Source organism: Hemicordylus capensis, chromosome 5 (genome assembly GCF_027244095.1).
Source record: "Hemicordylus capensis ecotype Gifberg chromosome 5, rHemCap1.1.pri, whole genome shotgun sequence".
Classification (NCBI taxonomy): domain Eukaryota; kingdom Metazoa; phylum Chordata; class Lepidosauria; order Squamata; family Cordylidae; genus Hemicordylus; species Hemicordylus capensis.
Genome location: NC_069661.1, coordinates 231,516,663 through 231,540,762, shown reverse-complemented (window position 1 = coordinate 231,540,762; position 24,100 = coordinate 231,516,663). Strand labels below are relative to the sequence as shown.

General features: G+C 44.7%; 1 protein-coding gene across 5 annotated transcripts in view; it reads left to right on the top strand.

Annotated features, from left to right (window-relative positions):
* The window catches only part of CHRM2 (cholinergic receptor muscarinic 2), a 228,338-nt gene that overhangs the window by 199,984 nt on the left and 4,254 nt on the right, over nucleotides 1-24,100 (top strand). The window contains exon 4 of one of the 5 annotated variants that reach the window (XM_053255277.1): nucleotides 17,681-17,772. The exons of the other annotated variants lie outside the window; for them this stretch is intronic. The gene's annotated coding sequence lies outside the window, so the exon portion shown is untranslated. The remainder of the gene's footprint in view (nucleotides 1-17,680; nucleotides 17,773-24,100) is intronic. 5 annotated transcript variants of the gene reach the window in all.

Genomic DNA, 24,100 nt, shown 5'->3' with positions numbered 1-24,100 from the left:
ACCTCTTGCTTGTGGGCTTCCCGGAGGCATCTGGTGGGCCACTGTAGGAAACAGGATGCTGGACTAGATAGACCTTGGACCTGATCCAGCAGGGCTGTTCTTTTGCCCTTACATAGCAGAAGAGGAGGATTTTTAAAAATGTAGGATTTGAACTATGAGCCCCATTCTGTAGACTGAAATGGTACAGTGGTGATGGCCATCATCTATACAGAGTATAGATCAGCACTTAGAAACCACACCTTCTTAAGTGAAACATCCAACTCTGTGCAAAAGCTGTGTCCTTCATAACCCAAGGGCACACATCCACAAAAGTATCCAGAAGCACTGGTGTTATATTTATTTATTATTTATTTATTTAGCATATTTTTATACCGCCCAAAACACATGTTCTCTGGGCAGTTTACGAAACAATAAAAATAACCAATAAAAAGATTAACATATTTCAGCAATTAAAATTTAAAAAGTTAAAACTATTAAAACACAATTAAAACATATCGAATTAAAAGCCTGGGTGAACAAATGTGTCTTGACTGCCTTTTAAAAAGTTGTAAACGATGGGGAGGCTCTTATTTCAGCAGGAAGTGTGTTCCAAAGCCTCGGGGCAGCAATGGTGAAGGCCTGTCCCCGAGTAGCCACCAGACGAGCCAGTGGCAACTGCAGACGAACCTCTCCTGATGATCTCAGTGGGCGGTGCAGTTCATAGCAAAGAAGACGTTCTCTTAAATACCCAGGGCCCAAGTTATTTAGGGCTTTATAGGTTATAACCAAAACCTCTGCCCGGAAACATATCGGCAGCCAGTGTAGATCTTTTAAGATAGGAGTGATATGGTCTCTCCGAGATTACCCAGAGACCAACCTGGCTGCCGCATTCTGGACTAACTGCAGTTTCCAGACTATGTACAAAAGCAGCCCCACATAGAGCGCATTGCAGTAGTCAAGTCCAGTGAATATTTGTCCATATTTGTCCAATGAAATCAAGTACAAACGAGTACCTGGTTAGGTTTGTGCCCGAGGATTAATGTTTTGTTTAAAAATTAATGGAGCCAGATATGGGTGGCCAGGTTTTCTATTAGTAACTGGGAGTGTGGAAATACCACCATGGTCACTCTGCTCAATATATGCAGAAGGAATGTACTCTGTCTCCAACATTTGTTGGCTGATTATGGACAAATTAGATTGGTTTAACTCAGAGCTTCACAATTTCAGCCCTTGTGCCAATGTTGGACTACAAGTCCCATCATACATAAAAGAGCCCCTGGTGGCGCAGTGGTAAAAAAACCCTGCCGCCCTGTAACCAGAAGGTTACAAGTTCGATCCTGACCAGGGGCTCAAGGTTGACTCAGCCTTCCATCCTTCCGAGGTCGGTAAAATGAGTACCCAGAATGTTGGGGGGCAATATGCTAAAATTGTAAACCGCTCTGGCTATAAAGCGGTATATAAATGTAAGTGCTATTGCTATTGCTATTGCTACTTCACTATTGGTCACTGTGGGAGGTAAATGATGGGAGTTGTAGTCTAAAAGCTCCTGGAATGCTCAAGTTGTGCAGCCCTGATCTATTGGTTGCTATGCTTTTCAACCCAAAAAAAGTTATCATAAGAACAGCTCTGCTGGATCAGGCCCAAGGCCCATCTAGTCCAGCATCCTGTTTCACACAGTGGCCCACCAGATGTCACAGGAAGCCTACTGGCAGGAATTGAGGGCATGTCCTCTCTCCTGCTGTTACTCCCCTGCAACTAGTACTCAGAGGCATCCTGCCTTTGAGGCTGGAGGTGGCCTATAGCCCTTCGACTTGTAGCCGTTGGTAGACCTCTCCTCCACGAAATTATCCAAACCCCTCTTAAAGCCATCCAAGTTGTTGTCACATCTCGTGGCAGAGAATTCCACAAGTTGATTATGTGTTTGCTGGTCCGAAATTACCTGGCAATTAATTTCATGGGATGACCCCTAGCTCTAAAGTTATGTGAGAGGGAGAGGAATTTCTCTCTATTCACTTTCTCCACACCATGCATGATTTTATAGACCTCTATCATGTCTCCCCGCAGTCGTCTTTTTTTCTAAACTAAATAGCCCCAGGTGTTTTAGCCTTGCCTCATCAGAAAGGTGCTCTAGGTCCCTGATCATCTTGGTTGCCCTCTTCTGCGCCTTTTCCAGTTCTACAATGTCCTTTTAAAGCAATTTACATTACCCCTCTCCCAGAGAGGTTCACAATGTAAAAGGAACGACAAGCAAGGCACCAGCAACAGCCACTGGGAAGGACACTATGCTGGACTGAGTACGAACAATCACTTTTCCCCACTAACTATGTGGGAACCACCAATTTCAAAGGTGCCTGCCTTTTGCCCAGTTAAAAGCAGGCTATTGTTGTTATTATTCAGAGTATTTGTTTGTTCGATTTCTATACCGCCCTTCCAAAAATGGCTCAGGGCAGTTAACATAGATAGATAGATAGATAGATAGATAGATAGATAGATAGATAGATAGATAACAAATAAGATGGATCCTTGTCACCAAAGGACTCACAATCTAAAAAGAAACATAAGATAGACACCAGCACCAGTCACTGGAGGTGAATATCGCATTTCAGCAGCAGCAACAAGTCTCAAAGCAGTTTGCATAGCTCCCAAAATGGGGGAAATCATTGTTTCCTGTCCCAAAGGGACTCTCAGTCTAAAAAGAAACACAAGGGAGATACCAGCAAAAGCCACCTGAAAAGACCCTCTAAGAACATAAAAGCCCTTCTGGATCAGGCTACTGTGTGAAGCAGGATGCTGGACTAGATGGGCCTTGGGCCTGATCCTGCAGGGCTTCTGTTATGTTTTAATGTTATGCTCACTTCACAGAGTGACCAGCCAGGTACATCAGGGCAGCCTGCGAGCAGGGGAAAGATGGCAAAGGCCCACTCCTGTTGTCCAGGGGCATGGTCCCTTTGATCCTGATGGAAATATACAGCTATCATGGCTAGTAGCCATGGATAGCTCTATTCTCCATGGATTTGTCTAATCCCTTTTTAAAACATTATGGATCAATGGCCATCGCCACATCTTGCAACAGCAAATTCCATAGTTTAACTACATGTTGTGCAAAGAAGTTGTCACTTCTTTTATTTTATTTTATTTTGTCCGTCCTGCATCTCCCAGCACTTAGATCCAATACATGACCCTGGGAGGTTCTAATATTATGGGAGAGGGAGAAAAACCTCTCTCTCCACTTGATCCACTTGATCCTGCATAATTTTATACACCTCTATCATATTCCCCCTTACCCACTTTCTTTCTAAACTAAAAAGCCGAAACATTGCAGTCTTTCCTCTTGGGGGAGTCACTCCAGTCCCCTGATCATTTTGGTTGGCTATCTATGCTGGGCTGAAAATGGACCGTTGCTACCCACCTGCTAACTATAAAAGAGCCCCCTTCTTTAAAAGGTTCCCTGTTGCCCAGTTAGCATGGACAAGGCCCACACTGACCTTTACTGGCCATTTTCACACCTGCAATTCAATTGAATGAAGGGGGGGGCTGCGAAATCAAACCCTTCGTTCAGTACCTGAAAAGAGCAGACTGCATGCTGGGCTTCCTCTGTGGGGTTTGGAACCCTGAAAAGGGAGGGTTCCCGATCATGCAAACCATAGCTTCCATGGATATGGAGACGTCAGTTAGTTTGGGGCAGTATAAAAATATGTTAAATAAAATTAATTAAATATAGCTGTACGCTGTTCAAGCACTGAATGAGCATGTGCAGAAGTGGCAGCGCCTGTCTCCTTCTCCCTACATGTGCTCATTCAGTGTGTGACATGCATGCACATATGGAAAGGGCTGATGAGATAGTCTCAAGGTATTCGTACTTGATGGTCACAGGAACATAGGAAGCTGCCTTCTGCCAAGTCAGCTGCCTTACGCTCACACATGTAGACTCCCATTCATATGCAACCAGGGTGGACCCTGCTTAGCAAAGGGGACAAGTCATGTTTGCTACTACCAGACCAGCTCTCCTCTCGTAATAAGTTTTTTTCTTCAGCCATAACTGACTGACACACTTCCTGTATATCTTGCCATCAGGATACATAGTACCTTAAAGAGTTACATTGGCAAGTTTATGACGCCAAAGAGCTTACAATTCAAGATTAGCTTTCTTTAAGGAAACTTCTTAGCAGTTTAGCAAGGCCTCGTCTAGGAATCAAAAATTAGCTCTGCAGCCTTATTCACCGTTAACACAGCACCAAAAGGTTACATATTCTCTCTCCCTTACCCTCCCTCTCTCTCTCTCTCTCTCTCACACACACACACACACACACAAACTCATGTTAATGTCGAGTATACCTATATTTACCCCAAGTGAAGGTGACCCTGAATTTAAGATGACTCCCTTAAAAATATGGATTAAATATGTTATACTGTTTACTCAAAAGCAAGAGGACACTAAATTTAAGACTGCTCTCCCCCCCCCCCCCCAGTTTCTATCAAAGTATTTGGAAAAAACTAGTCTTGAATTCAGGTAAATGTAGCATTTCTTCTTCTGTTAAACCTTTAACACCTTTCCTGAAATAGCTAATACTCTGACTAACCACCTTTCATTTTTATTTTATTTAATTTTAAGGAATCACACAACTAGGTTAACTTTTCAACACATTTTGAAAAAAGAGAATTCAGCAGTTAAATATGAATGAGGAACATAGTTGTACTTCCAAGCAGTAGTGCTTTTTAACAAGATGTGGCTGTGGAGGATGTTATCTCAACAGGCCTCCCGTTACATGCAATGAATGGTTTTCTGCATTATAAAAGTAAAAATAGCCCAAAGAGTCCATTTAAGGACAGGCCAGATTGGAGCTGGCAGCAGTATCAAATGCACAATCTTAGCACACAACTGAATGTGGAGGAAGCAACAGTGAAGGAACAGAAATGGAGATAACGTGGGGTGAGGGGATTTCCACATGGAATATTGTTGCATTCTATCTGGTAGTCATTTATGATTCATTGATTAGAACTTTGTCCCCGTGGTGATCCTGTAGAGAGTGTGTGGGGCGGAGGGAGGGGGGTCAGAAAGAAAAGGGAGGGAAAGGAACAAAGGAAGCTGCCATATACTGAGTCCAGCCCTGGATTAACCATAAGGCAAAACAAGCACGTGCTTAGGGCATCAAGGGAAGGGGGGCACCACAGAGTTTCCCCCCTAGCTATCATGGCCTTAACTCTTTCACTGCATAAGAACAGCAGTGTTGGATCAGGCCCAAGGCCCATCTAGTCCAGCATCCTGTTTCACACAGTGGCCCACCAGATGACGCTGGAAGCCTACAGGCAGGAGTTGAGGGCATGCCATCCAGGTTGTTGGCTGTCACCACATCTCATGGCAGAGAATTCCACAAGTGGATTATGCGTTGTGTGAAAAAGTACTTCTGTTCGTTGGTCCTAGATTTCCTGGAATCAATTTCATGGGACGACCCCTGGTTCTAGTGTTATGGGAGAGGGAGAATAATTTCTCTCTATTCACTTTCTCCACTCCACTCATGATTTTATAGACCTCTATCATGTCTCCCCGCAGTCGTCTTTTTTTCTAAACTAAATAGCCCCAGGTGTTGTAGCCTTGCCTCATCAGAAAGGTGCTCTAGGTCCCTGATCATCTTGGTTGGCCTCTTCTGCACCTTTTCCAGTTCTACAGTGTCCTTTTTTTAGATTTGGTGAACAGAACTGTAAGCAGTACTTCAGGTGTGGCCGCACCATCATTTTGCATACAGGCATTATAATACTAGCAGTTTTATTTTCAAACCCCTTCCTAATGATCCCTAGCATGGAATTGGCCTTTTTCACAGCTGCCGCACATTGAGTAGACACTTTCAACGAGCTGTTCACCACAACCCCAAAATCCCTCTCCTCGTCAGTCATCAACAGCTCAGATCCTATCAGCGTATACTTGAAGTTAGGGGTTTTCGTCCCAATGTGCATCACTTGACACTTGCCAACATTGAAGAGCATTTGCCATTTTGTCGCCCACTCCCCCAGTTCTAGAAATCCTTTTGGAGGTCCTCACAATCCGTTTTGGATTTCACTACCCGAAAGAGTTTGGTATCATCTGCAAATTTGGCCACCTTGCTGCTTACCCCTACTTCTAGATTATTTATGAATAAATTAAAAAGCACCAGTCCTAGTACAGATCCCTGGGGGATCCCACTTCTTACTTCCCTCCATTGTGAAAACTCTTTTATCCCTACCCTCTGTTTCCTGTCTTTCAACCAGTTAGCAATCCACACATGTACTTGTCCCCTTATCCCATGACTGCTAAGTTTCCTCAGGAGTCTTTGATGAGGAACTTGGTCAAAAGCTTTTTGGAAGTCCAGGTATACTATGTCAACTGGATCACCTTTATCCACACACTTGTTGACACTCTCAAAGAACTCCAAAAGGTTTCTGAGGCAAGATTTCCTTTTGCAGAAGCCATGCTGGTTCTCCCCCAGCAGGGCCTGTTCAATGTGCTTTACAATTTTATCCTTGAGGATGCTTTCCATCAATTTGCCTGGAACAGACGTTAAGCTGGCTGGCCTGTAATTTCCCAATCGCCCCTGGATCCCTTTTTGAAAATCGGTGTTACATTTGTTACTTTTCAGTCCTCCAGTACAGAGCCTGATTGCAGAGATAAGTTATATATTTTGGCAAAGAGGTCGGCAATTTTACATTGAGTTCTTTGAGGACTCTTGGATGGATGTCATCTGGCCCTGGCGATTTGTTACTTTTCAGTTTTTCCAGACAGTTTAGAACATCATCTCTTGTCACTTCTATCTGACTCAGTTCTTTAGCCTCCATCCCTGAAAAGTCTGGTTCAGGAACAGGTATATGCTCTGTATCCTCTGCCGTGAAGTTGGACATAAAGAACTCATTGAGCTTCTCTGCAACCTCCCTATCCTCCCTAATAATCCCTTTCACTCCCTCATTATCTAATGGTAACAGCCTCCCTGGCAGTTTTCCTACTTCTGATGTATTTATAGAAGTTTTTATTATTCCCCTTGATACTTTTAGCTAAATGTTCCTCAAACTCTCTTTTCGCCTCCCTTATTTTCACCTTGCATTTCTTTTGCTACCTTGCATTTCACTGCCACACTCAACTTTAGTCGTTTTTTTGTAATTGTTTTTATCTGCCATGTTCGACTTTACTCTGCATCGTTAAAAAAACATTTTCTTTGGCTCGGTGAGCAACTAATGTTTTCAGAAACTACTAAACTATGTATTTGAAGTAAAAAGTCATTGATTTGCAAAAGATTACTGTAAAGAGAAGTACAAAATATTGATAAAACTTCACGTAAAAGATGGTCGTATGTTATGGTGTCTGACCTTGAAGATGAAATATTTTTCTCAATCATTCCTTCTGTTGCAGCTATTTATATGAAATTATAGGCAGTGGAACTGTTTTGTTTTACCTTAAAAAATCTAGAAGAAAACTTTTAAAAATTTAAAAAAATATTAAGGTATAAGTAAATAATTTGCTTGAGTTTTAATGTCTGGTCAGTTAAGCAATGGAGGGGGCCGAGGGGGGCACCATTGTTGTGCTGTGCTTAGGGCATCAGTTGCCCTTAATCCGGCCCTGACTGAGTCAGATCATTGGTCTATCTAGCTCAGTATTGTCTTCACAGACTGGCAGCGGCTTCTCCAAGGCTGCAGGCAGGAATCTCTCTCAGCCCTATCTGGAGATGCCAGGGAGGGAACTTGAAACCTTCTGCTCTTCCCAGAGCGGCTTCAGCCCCTGAGGGGAATATTTTACAGTGCTCCCATGTGGTCTCCCATTCAAATGCAGCCAGGGCAGACCCTGCTTAGCTAAGGGGACAAGTCATGCTTGCTACCACAAGACCAGCTTTCCTCTGGAGATGGAGAAAACGGAGTTGTTCCTGAAATAAAGTATTAGCTAAACAAACTAAGATTATTTTGTATTATGAGGGAAGCAGCTATAAAACAAATATTTATTTATTGGACTTTTATTCCACCTGTCTCCCTTTACCGAGGCACCCAAAGCAGTTTACAGTATTAAAAATAAACAAATTACATAAGTTTTACAAAGTTGTGTTATCTCAGGCTTTTGAAGACAGCAACTCCCTGGCCTGGGCAACGTCTTTCTTGACTTCCTCTCAGGGCACATAAGGACATAGGAAGCTGCCTTATGTGGAGTCAAACTATTGGTCCATCTAGCTCAGTATTGTCTCAGGTCCAAGTACTTCTCAGCCCTCTCTTGGAGATGCCAGGGAGGGAACCTGGAACCTTCTGCACAAAAGCATGCAGATGCTCTTCCTAGAGCAGTCCCAACCCCTAAGGGGAATTTCTTACTGTGCTCACACATGTAGTCTCCCATTCAAATGCAAAGCAGGGTGGACCTTGCTTAGCAAAAAGGACAATTTGTGCTTGCTACCACAAGATCAGTTCTCCTCTTTCTTTCTGTCAGTACTCCTGAGGAGGTGTAGGGGAAGCTGCCCCAACAGTCCTCAAAGACCAGGTCTCCCTCCTACCCAGCAGCTGAAGGAGGTAGGAGGAAAAGCCCTCCAAGCTTGTTTTTAATTCACAGATGAGCAGAAAACAGGAGTGCACACAACTCTCCAATTAAGGTAGGAGGCGTCCCCTACCCTGTTGAGGATTGTGAGAACAGTCGTAATAGCTAAGGCAAGTGTACTCAAAGGGAGACAAACTGCTGTTCTGTTTTGATTTGTGAATTTGAAAAAGCCACAATGGGGCGGGGGGGGGGGCAGGATCCGATTTCATTTTGTTAGCAATTTTCTCCAGCTCTCATGACTGAACGATTGGGAGACTACTGCCTGGTGCAAATATGTACATGAAAGTTATTGCTCTAGACAAACAAGACACACACAAGCTCAGTCAACTATTGATTATACTAACCCTTACAATGTGTCGCTTAAATAAACACGAAGACAAAATTGTCATGGGACTAGACAGACAGAGGGTGAGTGGTGTGCATTTATTTTATTTTTAAAAAATCTAATTGTGGAGAAGGTCAGAAAATATCCTTAGTTCTCATGCTATGGACTTATTTTTTTTTTCAGTATTATAAATGTCTGGTTCAACACACACTTTGCAGATTCACTAGACTGGCCCATACAACTGTTAAAATTGGGGTTAAGGGGTGGGATAAGCTGACTTGCATGATAATCAGAACCCATTCCTTGAACTCCAGCCCAGGCTGCTCCCAGCAGGGTTACCAATCATTTGTATCCAGCATTTTACCAAGGGTGGAGGAGAGGAGAGATCTCTTCCCATGATTTTCCAGTCATAAGAACCCTCATACCTCTTCTACCCAGCCACCAGCACTCAGCACACCCACCCCCCTGCATGGATACCATAGAGAGGTGGGCATACAGTGACTGCCAACCATGGACACACTAGGCTGCAAAGCACACACTATGATCCTGAAGCTGGAGCAGTTTTGGCAGTAGCAGCTTGGCTGGGTTCCTACCCACCTCAAGACAGTCATGTGAACAAGCCTGTTAAAGAACATGGTGAATGATTCCATCAGCAAGTCCCTGGTAATGTTAGCCTTGCTAGCCAAAACCCATAGACTAAGGACTCTAAAATGCCTCATGCTCAGCATTAGTCGTGCTACTAGGGTATTTAAAACATGTAGAAGAGTTGAAATTCAATTTAATTGCAGCCTCAGTTTCTACAATTAAATGTAAAGCAGTCACTAGTTTTAGGGCGTATTAATAATGTAGCTACTGTGAATGAAAAAAAGAAGCATATACACAGATAACATGGCTCTATGAATATTCATATGCCTCAAAGGGACTATGATATTTCAGAGTTCAGGAGTCCCAGGAATTGGGGATGGGTAGTAGAAGTGTTAAGAGTGTGTAGGACCACAGCATGGTTCAGTGGGTAGGTTCTGGACTTGGATGTGGGTGTCTGGGTCCAAATCACTACATGGCCAGGTGTACCACTGGCCAGGTGCTAACGCTGAATAATTCAGCCTGAGGCTATGCTCACACAAGCATGCTCATTACTTGGTGAGTGGAGGAAGCATCAGTTGATGACTGTGAAACTGAAAAGGCATTGCTAGAAAAAAGACGAGGGAAAAGAACATAAGTACAACCCTGCTGGATCAAGCCCAAGGCCCATCTAGTCCAGCATCCTGTTTCTCACAGTGGCCCACCAGATGCCACTGGAAGCCTACAGGCAGGAGTTGAGGGCATGCCCTCTCTCCTGCTGTTACTCCCCTGCAACTGGGACTCAGAGGCATCCTGCCTTTGAGGCTGGAGGCGGCCTATAGCCCTTCAACTAGTAGCTGTTGATAGACCTCTCCTCCACAAAATTATCCAAACCCCTCTTAAAGCCATCCAGGTTGTTGTCTGTCACCACATCTCGTGGCAGAGAATTCCACAAGTGGATTATGCGTTGTGTGAAAAAGTACTTCTGTTTGTTGGTCCTAGATTTCCTGGCAATCAGTTTCATGGGATGGCCCCTGGTTCTAGTGTTATGGGAGAGGGAAAATTAAAATTAGGGATCGTGTGAGACTCTGACAAGGAGAGCTCAAAATGCAGCCCTTCCTCAAATCAAAAAGACTGTTCCATTTTGAACCAGTCCAGTATCATCCAAGCTTGGCCAGACTCAGAATGGTGCTCTCACCCTTCTTCTTCCACTCTCCTGCCTCTCTCATCCTGAATGGAGTCCTCTGTCACCTGACTCTTTCCTGTTTTCCTCAAGTTAAAGCTTTTTCCCCTCAGTGATGTGGGGGGCTGGCTGGGAAGGGGGAAAGAAGTTAAATGAGACTTTTCATGTGTCCAAATCGGAATATTATTTTTTTTAAAAAAAAACTTCAAGAATTATTCGAGGATTTGACTTGAAAATTCAAAAAGCCCAATTAATTTTCACAACAAGCCAGAGACAGCACAGACATCCCTAATTAAAATGATCACTTGGAACAGCTTCTTCATGAAGAAAAGCTAAACCTACAGTGGGCTTTTAGTTTATAAAAAAGAAGAAAACAACTGATGGGATGACATGACTGCATGTTATAAAAGTGATCAACTGTGTCCATGTACAGCACTGGACGTTCATGTTTGGGTGGCATGGATGATCTAAGGTATTTCAGTGCCTTGAGCAGGGCACCTAATACTGCCTTGCCCCATGCCCCTAGCGGGGGCCAGCCCCCTTTCAAACCCAAACTTGCAAGCTTTGAAAGTGGCACAGGAGATCAGGAGCAGGGAAGGTTGTCAGCAGCCTCTCTCGGGTTCCCTGGGAGAGAGCCGCCTTCTGCATGATCCCCACTGCACATTAAGGTCATCGGGAGAGGTCCGTCTCCAGATGCCGCCAGCTTATCTGGCGGTGACTCAGGAGTGGGCAGGAGTGGATTAAGCTTTTTGCTCCCCTTTCACTTTCTTGAGAAAACTTTGCTGCGTGGCGGGATGGGGCATGGCAGTGGCCGCGGGGAGGGCGGGCAAGGGGAAAGTTCCTCCTTTTGCCCTCCGAACAGCACTGCTGCTGGCAGCAGGATGGGGTGTGATGGCTGCGGGGGGTGAGATGGGGTGAGAGTCTCCCCTTTTACTTAAAAAACACTTTAAATACTTTCTTTTCACTTTAAAACAATGCTGTGCGGTGGGATGGGGTGGTGAGGGTGGCGAGCTCCTTCCAGCTCTCCCCTCCTTCGCACATGCGGAGGAAGGCCCAAAATGGGCTGCACTGCAGAGAGGCCCGTTCGGTCACTTGGGAGGAGCGGAGCTGGAAGGAGCTCGCCGCCCTCATCCCGCCGTGCAGGGTCATTTTAAATGGTAAAAGGGGGAAATCTCCCCTCCTCACCCCCCCCATCTTCCCCACAGGTGCCACTGCACCTCATCCCACCACTGGCAGCAGTGTTTTTTAGAGGGCAAAGGAGGAAACCTTCCCCTCGCCCCCCTCCCCACAGTCACTGGGGCCACCGCCATGGCCCAACCCACCACACAGCAGCTTTTTTAAAAAAAGGTGAACGGGGACTTTCCCCTCTCCCCCCTTCCCGATCTCACTGCAGCAGCTGCCACCAGAGAGGGGCAACAAAATTTGAGGAACACAAAATTTGCTGGTCCTCAAATTTTGCTGCCGTAGGCAAATGCCTATTCTGCTTCTCTGTTAATCCACCACTGGGAGCGGGCCTTTTCTGAAGTCGTGCTCTGAAATGCACTCCCTATAGATGGTTGTGGTCTAACATCTTTAAGTAAAGTAAAGTTGTGCCATCGAGTCGGTGTCAACTCCTGGCGACCACAGAGCCATGTGGTTTTCTTAGTAGAATTCAAGAGGGTTTACCATTGGCCTCTCCCACGCAGTATGAGATGATGCCTTTCAGCATCTTCCTATATTGCTGCTGCCCAATATAGGTGTTTCCCATGATCTGGGAAACATACCAGTGGGGATTCGAACCGGCAGCCTCTGGTTTGCTTCCCTGCTGCACCATTAGGTGGCTTTACCAGCCTTTAAAAGAGGCCTTAAGACACATATTTTTTTAGCCAGGCTTTTAGTAATCTCTGAATGTTTTAAATTGTTTTAACAATTTGTCTTATTTGTTGTTGCTGTGTTTCTTTTTGTGAACCGCCTAAAGCCTTTGGAGTCAGGTGGCATGTAAAATGAATAAAAATAAAATAAATAAATCTTCTCTCCTCGTGCTTCTTGTAAGCTTGCTAGGAGTGTAATGAGAGGCTCTCCTTGCATAGATTTCAGGGGTGAGATTGGTCTCAGAGCTGCTCTGATGGCAGTGACAGGAGGCACTTCCCAGCACAGCAAGTGCCCCAGTAATCTGCCACCTGAGGTGACTGCCCCACTTGGCTCTTGTTTGGTGCATTTCAGGAAGGGACATCTGAAGCCTTCTAAGGAATTTCATTCTGTTCAGCTCTTTTTAGCCTCCATGGAAATAACTCGTTCCACCACGGCAGGAACCTCTAAATTCACCCCACAGTTCACTTAAGGCAAAGTTTGGTAGCAGCTGTCAAAGTAAATGTAGTAAAACTTCTCAGGAATGTGGCTGCAGTTCCACATTTATGAAACCTGTTTAATTAATTTCAAGTTCACTTTCCCATCTCTGCAACAATTCACCTGGTAAAAACAAGGAAGGGCCTTGCGGTGACCCTTAAAGCCTAACGAATTGATCATTGCTTCTGTGGATTACAGTATACTCCATAAAAGCTTATGTCCCAATAAATGTGTTAGTCTTTAAAATGCCATAAAATTCGTTATTGTTTTTGCCACAACAGACTAACATGGCTACACTACTGAAAGAAATGACCTAATGGTTCCTAGATCAAACCCAAGGGCGTAACTACTATTAGGCAAGGGGAGGCAGCTGCCTGGGGCCCCCCACGCCTCGAGCCCACCCCCCAGAGGCAAGTCACATGTGAAGTGTGTGTGTGAGTATCAGCGAGGGGCCCGTTTTAAAATTTCGTCTCTGGGCCCACTCCAGCCTTGTTACGCCCCTGATCAAACCAAATTATTTTAGCTGGTCTCTAAATATCAGTCTTCAGATATGCTTTGCCATTCTTTTGAGTAGTGATTCCCCCTAAAATAGCACTGTGGCCATTAGAAGTCTCTGCTTAAAGGGAAAATAGTGAGTTATACCTCTTTTAGCTGTGAAAAATATCTTCCCCTTGTGTGGATAGTCCATATATTGCGACCTGAAATGACAATCTGCTTGAGTCAGCAGTCCCAATCTGCTTCTGCCTTTTTGGCTTTTTCCTCGGGAGGTCATAGGAGGCTTTAATATTGTATATATATATATTCCTGACAGCATAAGGATCTGTAGCTCAGAGGTAATGGGGTGTTAGGGATCAATTTTGTACTTGGCAGCAAAAGAACATTTGACTGTCAAGAGGCTCTTCATTCAAGCATTATCTGCTTGGAACCTGGAATTGTTCCATCTAATTATTATTATTTTTAAAGTCACTCTTTTGGTGATATAACCTTGCTCAATTGCTAACACACATTACAGGGAACCATTGTATTTCCTTTTTCAGGACGGAGAGCTGGTCTTGTGGTAGCAAGCATGACTTGTCCCCTTAGCTAAGCAGGGTCTGCCCTGGTTGCATATGAATGGGAGACTTGATGTGTGAGCACTGGAAGATATTCCCCTCAGGGGATGGAGCCACTCTGGAAAGAGCATCTAGGTTCCAAGTTCCCTCCCTGGCTTCCCCAAGATAGGGCTGAGAATGATTCCTGCCTGCAACCTTGAAAAAGCCACTGCCAGTCTGTGAAGACAATACTGAGCTAGATAGACCTATGTTCCTATCTGCACCTTCTTACTGTTTGGAGGTTAATACAGATGGTTATGATATGTTGTGGTAAGAGACCTCATCTAGGATATTTCCATCCCTTTTTTCCTGTATCCAACCTTCCATCCCTATTAGAACTCTCTCAGTGTTGCATCCCACTAGGGGTAGCAATAAGGGAAAGGCTCTATAAGTGCATAGTTAAGGACTATAGTGACATCAGCAGCACATAGGCCAATCCAGGAACCTATGCCTTCTACCGGATATTTCATATTGAGCTTTAAACAGCAAACTGGACCATGCCACAGACTAAGATGCTGCTGAGTTATAGCCAGTACCTAGTGATATTGTCTATTGTGGAATGCCAAGGTTACATTTCTCCAGACTTGGGGGCAAACAGCCCCAGCATATTCTACCGATACCAGCACAGCATTAGCCCAACTTTCAATTCACATTCCTGCCATTGGGTGAGCATCCCACAAATGTAAGTGCTAACAGCTCCTTGTTAGCCTGGCTATATTAAAATTGCCACGTCTGCAGATTTGATCTACAATAATTTCTGCATCAGTCATCACATGAACCAATTACAGCCAATTAGAACAGCAGTGAGCCAGCTGTAATTAAGTGTCATGCAGTTCCCCAGGCCCTGTAACTGGATGGAAGGCAGTTAGCTCTGACACAGGTACTAGCCATCAGTTAATCGACAGACTCCTGGGAATATATATTTTGCATCGTTTGTCTTCCCACCAGAGGCATAATAAATGTTTGTTCAGCTAATGTTATACAACTGTGAATCATCATTTGCTGATTCCAACCACACACAAAAGGTTTGTTTGCTGTGACCTTAAGGAACCCTGCCATTAGCAGATGGCAGCAGTAGTCAGAAAATGCCAGGGTCATGGAAGCCTTCCACACCGTCAAGGATCCTGTAGGAAATGCTATACTCTTTAGAGCAGGGTTTCTTAACCTTGGGCCCCCAGATGTTGTTGGACTGCAACTCCCAGAATCCCCAGACATGGCCTTTGTGGCTGGGGATTGTGGGAGTTGTAGTCCAACAACATCTGGGGGGGGGGCCAAGGTTAAGAAACCCTGCTTTAGAGCATGACACCAGGGAGGGAAAATGTGAGGCAGGGCTTACAGGGGATGGGGCCATAGTTCAGTAGTAGAGCATCTGCTTTGCATGCAGAAAAAAGTCCCAGGTTCAATCCCAGGCATCCCCACATAGGACTACGAAAAGATCCTACCTGAAATGCTGACTGCTGGTCAGTATAGACAATACTTAGTGAGATGGACCAATGGTCTAACTTAGGGGTTCCATTTTATCTATCATATCTCTCTCTCTCTCTCTCTCTCTCTAAGGCATACCCATCGCTAATCCCATGTGTGGCAGTTCTCGTGAGATTTCGCGAGCGAGGGGAGGGGGAGAGGAAGGCGAGGGCCAGCAAGAGGAAGCAGCAGCCAAGTCAGCCGTTAGGGGAGAACAAACTGGGGCTGAAGGGAGGGGGGAGAACAGCTGAAAGGAGGGGGGAGATAAGGAGAACTAGGGGCGCAGATACCCTGCGCCAGGTCAGCTAGCATATATTTAATTCTCCTAAACGTACCCATCGCTAATCCCATGCATGGCAGCTCTCGCAAGAGCAGCTGCCTGGGGGTCAGCAATGGGGACAGGAGACAATGGCAGTGGCGGACCAGCCTGGCCTGAGCCGGCTGCCGGGAGGAGGAGGTGGGAGGAGGTGACATGCTGGCTTTCTGGCCAGCCTACAAGCCAGAAAGTGGGGAGGGGAGAAGCGGGCGGGGGGGAGCAGAACCCGGGCATGCTGGTGTGGGGTGGGGAACAGAGGCAGTGAGTGGGCTGGCCGGAGGCGCAGGTGCTCTGCGCCCGGCCCAGCTAGTCTCTATGTAAACCACGTTGGAAACTTTTTTGAAAAGTGGTATATAAATATCCATCATATTTGTATTCTTTCCCAACCAGTACTCCTCCAGATGTTGCTGAACTACAACTCCCATCATCCCCAGCTACAGTTTATTGTGGCTGGGGGTGATGGGAGTTTCAGTTCAGCACCATCTGGAGTACCACAGGTTGGGAATCCCTAGTCTAACTCAGGATAAGGAAGGTAGCACACTATGTCCCTAATGTGAAATAGCCCAAAGGATATCTATGGATCTGCATCATCACATCTGCCCATAGATGGACAGTAAGGCTAATCCCTTAAGGAGTCTAGTCCTATCTTGGCTTACTCGAAAGTAAGGACCAAGCTACACATTAGAGTAAGTGTGCCATTGGCCCTTCAGTGTTTGGTTTTCATTTGCGAGCTAGCAGTTGCAGGGTGGTTTGTTATCAGAATTGGGTGAGTGGATTTCATCCTTCAGCCTCCTGCCACAGTCCAAATTTTGACATGTGCACACACACACAGCCTCTATTTGTCCTGGGAGGGAAGCTGCCATTGGTACCAATGTTGCTCTTTTGTTGCTTGAGGAACAAAACAAAAACTATCCAGACCTGGAAAGGTCTGACTAGTGCTGAAGTTGTGCCTAGGGCAATATTTTTCAAATCCCCCAAAACCATTAATCAAGTGAACAAGGGATATGGAAACTCCCTTGAAAAAATGTTGCTCGTGTTAATAGCCTTTTGGCTTCTCTTGGCATTTCTGAGATGTTTCACTTGAGGAGGAGCCTCCAGATTTTCTTCAGATTTTGCTTGAGTTGAAATTTCAGTGGCATCTCTGACGTGAGCTTCTCTTGAAAACCCAAGTAAGACAGTAGAATCTGTATAGATCTGGTGGCTGAAATCCTGAGGGTTGTGCAGCCCTCAGGGACATATTTTCAGGGGATACAGAATGATTCTGGGTGAAAGAGTGGTCACTGACATTCTCCTCCTCCCCCAGATGAGTGCCACTGACTGCTGAGTCCACAGTACCACATCATCTCATGATGCACCAACACTTCATTAGTAAGGATGTCAGCCTCTGATCTTAGGAAAACTTGAAAGGAATTATACATTTTTAATGGCAGGGTTTTGAATCTGCAAAACTCTCTAATCCATGCATTACAGCTATTGACCTTATAGCATTATTGATTAATGCCATCAAAGCTGCTAATCCTTTGTGGAAAGTGTTTTGTAATTACTTGATGATGCATCTGGAATAAAAAAAATATATCTCTGAACAGGGACTCACAAATACAATCACTAGTGGCACCTAGAAATTCAGGTTAAGTTGTTGTCAGTGCTTTTACTTTCCTGCTTTAGAGTATTAAGCTCAGTAACTCTTAATTTTGTTTTAGCCCGGTTTTGCACACGCATGTGAATAGCCTAATAGAATACTGGTTAAATGGCTTGCCATATTAACATCTTAACTCACTGTGACTCTAGTGTTCTCCTAGTATTACGAGGTCTTACTGTCCAAGTTGTCCAATGGGAGAATTTTCCCTCATTTTCTGGGACTTTAACATTTTGTTGGTTTTTTTTTTTTTTTCCCCCATAGTCTGGGCAAGGTCTGGAATTTACCTGCAAGAACGATATGTTTCTATGGCCCAATTCAGATGTAGCGCCAAACCACAGCTATACGTACCTGAGGTAGGTGTTTCTGATCATCCAGTTGTCTGAAGCCACAGTTCCATCACCAACTGCGGCTCCATTTTCGCCCCCAAACCTAAATTTGAACCCTCAGTTTGGATTGAGTTTGACTGCTGAAACTGGAGGTTCCAAGGCATCATCGTGTTGTCCGAATTCATCGTGATTTCCGCAGACAATCATGCCCACAGCCCTGGGCAGCTGGATCAGCCCCCCACACCACTACTGGCTCCATTACAGAGCCGTTGGGGGCTGCGGGGATCGGGGGCCACCTGCCCCCCAGAAGTCCTAGGATGCCCCGCACAAGTGCATGGGGCAGTTTGGAGAGACCCCTGGGGCCGGGAGGCTTGTTTTAGTCTCCCGTGGGGGTCTCCTTGTGTGTTGCCATGGTGTGGAGCCACGCTGCGGCAACACATGATCAACTAAACAGAGTTAGCGGAGCGCTCACTCCGCTAACCCCATTTAAGGGAAGGGGTAGTTTGGGTGGTTTGCTGCCAGGAGCCCCACAGCTCCCATGGCAGCAGACGACCAGGAGAGAGCCGGCTAGGCTCCCTTAGCCCGATTTTTCTCCTGGTTGTGGGAATAGCTTCATCATGTGGCAACCAATAAGGATACCTCTCTCTGCATATGTAGCATTATTATATGAACTCTCAGGCCTAGTTCTTACTGAAGTGATAAAGCTGTGCATGGAGTGTACCACTTTAGAGTGCAAACGGGTTCACGTGACTGAATGCTGAATGTTCCTCTTTCAGACAACGCTGGTGTGTTGGGGAGAAGGCTAGGCCCAACCCCTTTCTCCCGGACATCTAGGTATCAGTGTGGAGGACATTTGGGGTAATCATACAGAAAACAGTCCCTGTTTTCTGGAGCCGGGGTAAACCACTGCCCTCGTTTTGTCCCTAGTTTGGTCTCTTGAGGAGACCTTGTTCCGTTTTTCTCATGTGAGTGGCTAGAGCTGTCATTCTTCAGGATTCAGCTCCCGCCCCAGAATCTCTAGAAATTAAAACCCAAAATGGATGAGTGGATGGGTCATGTCTGTAGTGCACCTGCATGCCAATGGGTTCACAACGCCAAGGGCCTATGCAGTGCACAGCCCCTAGCAGGTGGGATCCAGGCTTCAGCAGTGTGTGATAGCTGGAGGGGCAGGGCCTTGGCAACAACAACAACAACAACAACAAATGTTTATATACCACTCTTCAACCAAAGTTCTCAAAGCGGTTTATGTAGAAAAATAATGCATAAATAAGATGGCTCCCTGTCCCCAAATGGCTTACAATCTAAAGATAAATATAAGGCATATACTAGTAACAACCACTGGAGGGATGTTGTGCTGGGGTTGGATAGGGCCAGTTGATCTCCTCTTGCTAAATACAAGAGAATCGCCACATCTCTTTGCTCAGTTAACAGGGGTCAACTGCTAACAGAGGAGAGCTGGTCTTGTGGTAGCAAGCATGACTTGTCCCCATAGCTAAGCAGGGTCTGCCCTGGTTGCATATGAATGGGAGACTTGATGTGTGAGCACTGCAAGATATTCCCCTCAGAGGATGAAGCCACTCTGGGAAGAGCAGAAGGTTTCAAGTTCCCTCCCTGGCTTCTCCAAGATAGGGCTGAGAGAGATTCCTGCCTGCAACCTTGGAGAAGCCGCTGCCAGTCTGTGAAGACAATACTGAGCTGATAGACCAATGGTCTGACTCAGTATATGGCAGTTTCCTATGTTCCTACATTCCTAACAGTACTCCTTGGTACAAGAATTGGTTGTTTCAAGTGTGTATCCCTAACTTTTTGTGTGAAATGTTGAAGGGCATGGGCTTGGCTCATCTGCTCAGCTCATCTGGAATCCTGTGCTCTTTATGCCTTTTATTATTGCTTTCTATCAGCAGCATTCTTGTAGTCAGAATTGTATGAAGCACCTCCCAGGATGGTTGACCACACCCGCTACACCTTCACAAGCATGTCCCTATTTTCATCAATAAAATGTTGGTGGCTATGCAGTCATATTTGCCCCCATGTGGAATCTCAAGTGGTACAGGCAGATACAGGTTTCCCATCATGATCTAGGCTTCACCTGTCTCTTTAAAATATATTTGTCCAGATGCTGCTTGTACCTCCCTGCTTGCCTTGAACTTGATGATTGCCCTGGGACCAAACCCGTGACCTTTCTTGAGGGTTCCACAAAGGCTATGTCAGCCTCTGACTGCTATCCTCAAAAAAGGTCATGTCTTTACTTTCTCCCAATATCATTTCTTTTTGCAAACAACTTTTAAATAAATTAGGCTTGAGTTGATAATTGGGAGCTCTGTAAGTTGGAATAAGGATGTGTTTCTAACACTTTCCCCCGTTCTTCATCTTCACCTCCCGTGTTTCATGGCGTTGACATCAGCAGTCCTGTCAGTGGCCACTGACTTGCTTCTCCTTTCCCCATAGACAACGGAAGCCTCTTTGTATGTCTCTACATCATAGTGTAGCATCTTGCAGAGGGAGATATTTGGGGAAAGGGCTAACTTCAAAGCCTGGGAGATGGGTCCATATATCTGTGGTAGAACGTATGCATTGCATGGTGAAAAACCTAGGTACAGTCCTGGACATCTCCAGGTAGGGCTAGGAAAAGCCCTGATCTGAACCCAGGAGAGCTGCTTCTAGTCAGTGAGCTAGATGGGTCAATGGTCTGACTCAGTAGGCAAGGGGCTGCAGTTGAGTGGAAGAGCACACCTTCAGGTTCAGTTTCTGGCATCTCCAGGAACAGCTAGGAAAGGTCCCTGTCTGGAGCTGGAGAACTGTTGCCAGTCAGTGTAGGCAATGCTGATCTAGATGGATCCATGGTCTGACTTGGTAGAAGGCAACTTCATTTTAGGACAGGGGCTGCAGTTCAGTGGTAGAACACAGGCCTTACATGCTGAAAGGTTCTATCCCTGGCATCTCCAGGTAGGTCTGGGGAAGACCTTATCAGAAGCTCTGGCGTACGACTGCTTGTCAAAGCAGTGGGGAAACAACTGATCATTTTGTCTATGATCTGATTGAGAATAAGGCAGCTTAAGATGTTTATATATTCAAAATCAGACCAAAGTTTCTGAGCAGAAGGAGTTAGCATTTCAAGTTCTCCCCATTCAAAGCTTTATAGAAGAAGGGGAAAGCATCTTACCCTGAAAATATATTGGCCTCCTCTCGTAACTTGGGGGGAGCGGGGGTGCTTGTGCAATTTTTCTTCAGTGCTTTCAATAATCTGCTAGGGGATTTTTCCTTCCTTTCTTGAGGATTACAGATTATTTGTCTCATCACTCTCCTTCCTTAGCCCCTTCTCGGAAAAAGGCAGAGAAATAATTACAGTGAAAATTGATGATTCATGTCGTGAAATATAGACTGCATGTGTCATCAGGTTAGAAGGCAAAAGACCAATTTTTGCACTCAGGTGGTACGTAAAATGAAGTCGTTTTGCTTTGTTTATACCAAGATGGATGAGCTTTTCTTTCCCTTCTGTCATTTATTAGAAATGGGGGAAGAAAAACAGGATTTAAAAGAATGGCTCTCTCATGGAAAATTTGGGGGAAATTTCTGGTTAGACATTTTTACTGCCTATAATCCCTTGAACAACAGAGTTGCAGAGAAGCAGCTCTTTATATTTTAACAGCTGCATAGCAGGCAGATCTCAACAGGTAAAGCTTCATTTATCTCAGCATTTCCCTATTGGGAACAGCCCCAATTGTTGATTTCTTCCTCTTTTGCAGCTGTTTAAAGGCACAAAATACAAATGGCAAGCACCTCTCAAGCACAGCTTATAAGTAATGTATATGCAAAGCCTGTGTAATTCCATTGTGTGATATTGATTCACAGGAATGAAAAAAAGCATGCTATATATCCACAAGGCAAAACTATCTACTCACCTGTCACCAGTATATCAAAATTTATATTAGTATTTCAACTTTTCTTTGAATAATCTATTGATGGCTCAGGCTGCATAGGCAGGAGTGCTTTGAAAAATGAATGCAGAAATGATTATTCCAAGGGAATATGAAGTGCAGCAAACCCCACTATTTTGATTCATAATAATGTATTGTTTTACTAACAATGATTGACATCCTGACTAGTGCAGCATGGACGTGCCAGGAAGACACATCTGCACTGCAGAGAACTTCCTTAGCTGCTCAGTATCAGGCATGGAGTGGGGAGGAGCAAATTGTGATGATCTACTTTGCCTCCAGAAGTGCCACTTAAAATATGTCCCTAAGGGTTGCATGTCCCTCAGGGACATATTTTCAGGTGACACAGAACACTTCTGGAGCCAGATCAGATAGTCAGAATTTGCTCCCCCCACACACTGCACACAGAAGCGTAGCAGTAGCCATCTCTCAGTGATGGAATGCATGCATGCAGAAAGTCTCAGGTACAAACCAAGAGTTGCTTGCTGTCGGTGTAGACACTGCCAGGCTGGAAGGACTAGTGGTCTGACTCAATATAGGGCAGCTTCAAAGTGTGTGTATTCATATATGTTCTGTTCTCAGAAGGGATATTTAAGCTTTTGGCTTTATGAAATAGTTAATTGCTGCATGCCACTGTTCAACAGTTGCAAACCAGCTGTGCAGATGTTTCGTTGGCACACTTTCAGTACTCTGTACAGATGTATTGGGACCTCAACAAAATTCTGCAATGGGTACATTTTTGTTGGAAGAAGATGGAGCACCAAGTCTGAAAAAAGCTGCTAATGGTATCATAAATAAGACATACTAGTACTGTCCTACTGTATTTTTATTGTTTTCTTCATTTTTGAAATATATGTAAACTGTTCTAAGAGGCTGCAGCCTGTAGAGTGGTATATAAATTAAATATTAACTGCATAATAAATATATACTCACTTTACTAATAATCATTTGAGGAATGGAAGCAACATCCAGAATCAATTCAGGCAATGTCAGGATATAAATGTTATTATTATTATTTGTTTACACAGTCAGACAGGTGTTATTGAATGGTTTGTTTTATCCAGACATCGAGTCCTTCCCAAGGACCTGGGATGCCAGAAGTTTATTGTCAATGGTTATAGATATCGTCGCAGAATATAGGCTGTTCCCAGTAATGTTCCTTTTTGTAATTGGCTGATGGTGATTTCTGTGGCCCCTATGGTGTTGAGGTGCTCTTCAAGTTGTTTTGGAATTGCACCTAGGGTGCCAATTACCACTGGGATTATTTTGGTCTTTTTCTGCCACAGCCTTTCAATTTCAGTTTGTAGATCTTTGTATTTTGTGATTTTTTTCTATTTCTTTTTCTTCTATTCTGCTATCCCATGGGATTGCTATGTCGATTATTTTAACGTTTTTCTTTCTTCTCAGCTACAGTTATATCTGGTGTATTGTGTGGCAGATGTTTGTCTGTTTGTAGTCAAATATCTGCCACACAAACATCAATAATAATAATAATAATTATTATTATTATTATTATTATTATTATTATTTCCATCACTTCTGTATACCAGTGAAATCTTGGCTGAAATATCAACCTATTGGATCAACACTTTGGAGAGTCAGAAGTATACAGTGCTTCATAGTACTTTTGAAACTCTGCAGTTACATCCACAGAGGAAGTACCAAAGCCTTGATATTTTTTTAATAGGGTATATTAGCTGCTTTTTGTCTTCTCTTTTTAATATGTTGGATAATGACCAGTCCATTTTATTTGCTTTTTCAGATAACCTTTGCTTAGCATAGCTTAATTATTGCCCTTTTTAATTGATATTTTACTTCCCTTTTACTTTACTTTTATTTTGGATCAAAGCTTTGAAGCAGGCTTCTGCTCAGTGGCCTACTGTGACTGCTCTTCCCTCCCTTCTGAAGTCATCAGTTGTCACTGAAAACTTGTGGGGAGGTTTCCAAACCCCCTGCCTTCTCACACACACAAAGGCCATTCATATGGCCATAAAAGCGGGGGCCGGGGAGGGCTGGGAGGAATGGAAGGTTCGTTCCTACCTTCCCCCACATGACCATGTAGATCACTTGCCCACACACACGATCATGTTCTGGAGGATGGGAAAACAAAATCTGGCCTCTAGGAATCCCATAATGCACCATGCAAGCAGTGCAATGCATTGTAGAGATGCTAGAGGCCGGGTTACTCCTTCCTCTGGCCTCTATCATTTCCATGGCTTCTGACAGCCTGAAAGGAGCTGCCAGCAACCCGGCTGCCCACATGATCAGGCAGTAAGGGAGGAGAGCATGCATGCACCCTCGAGCCTAATTTTTCGCTTGGGTTTAAAAAAAAACCCTGGGATATCTGACTGAAGAGCACCAGGATTGGTCCCAATCCTGGCGGTTCTCACAAGCAGCTCTGCCTGGGTAGGGCTGCT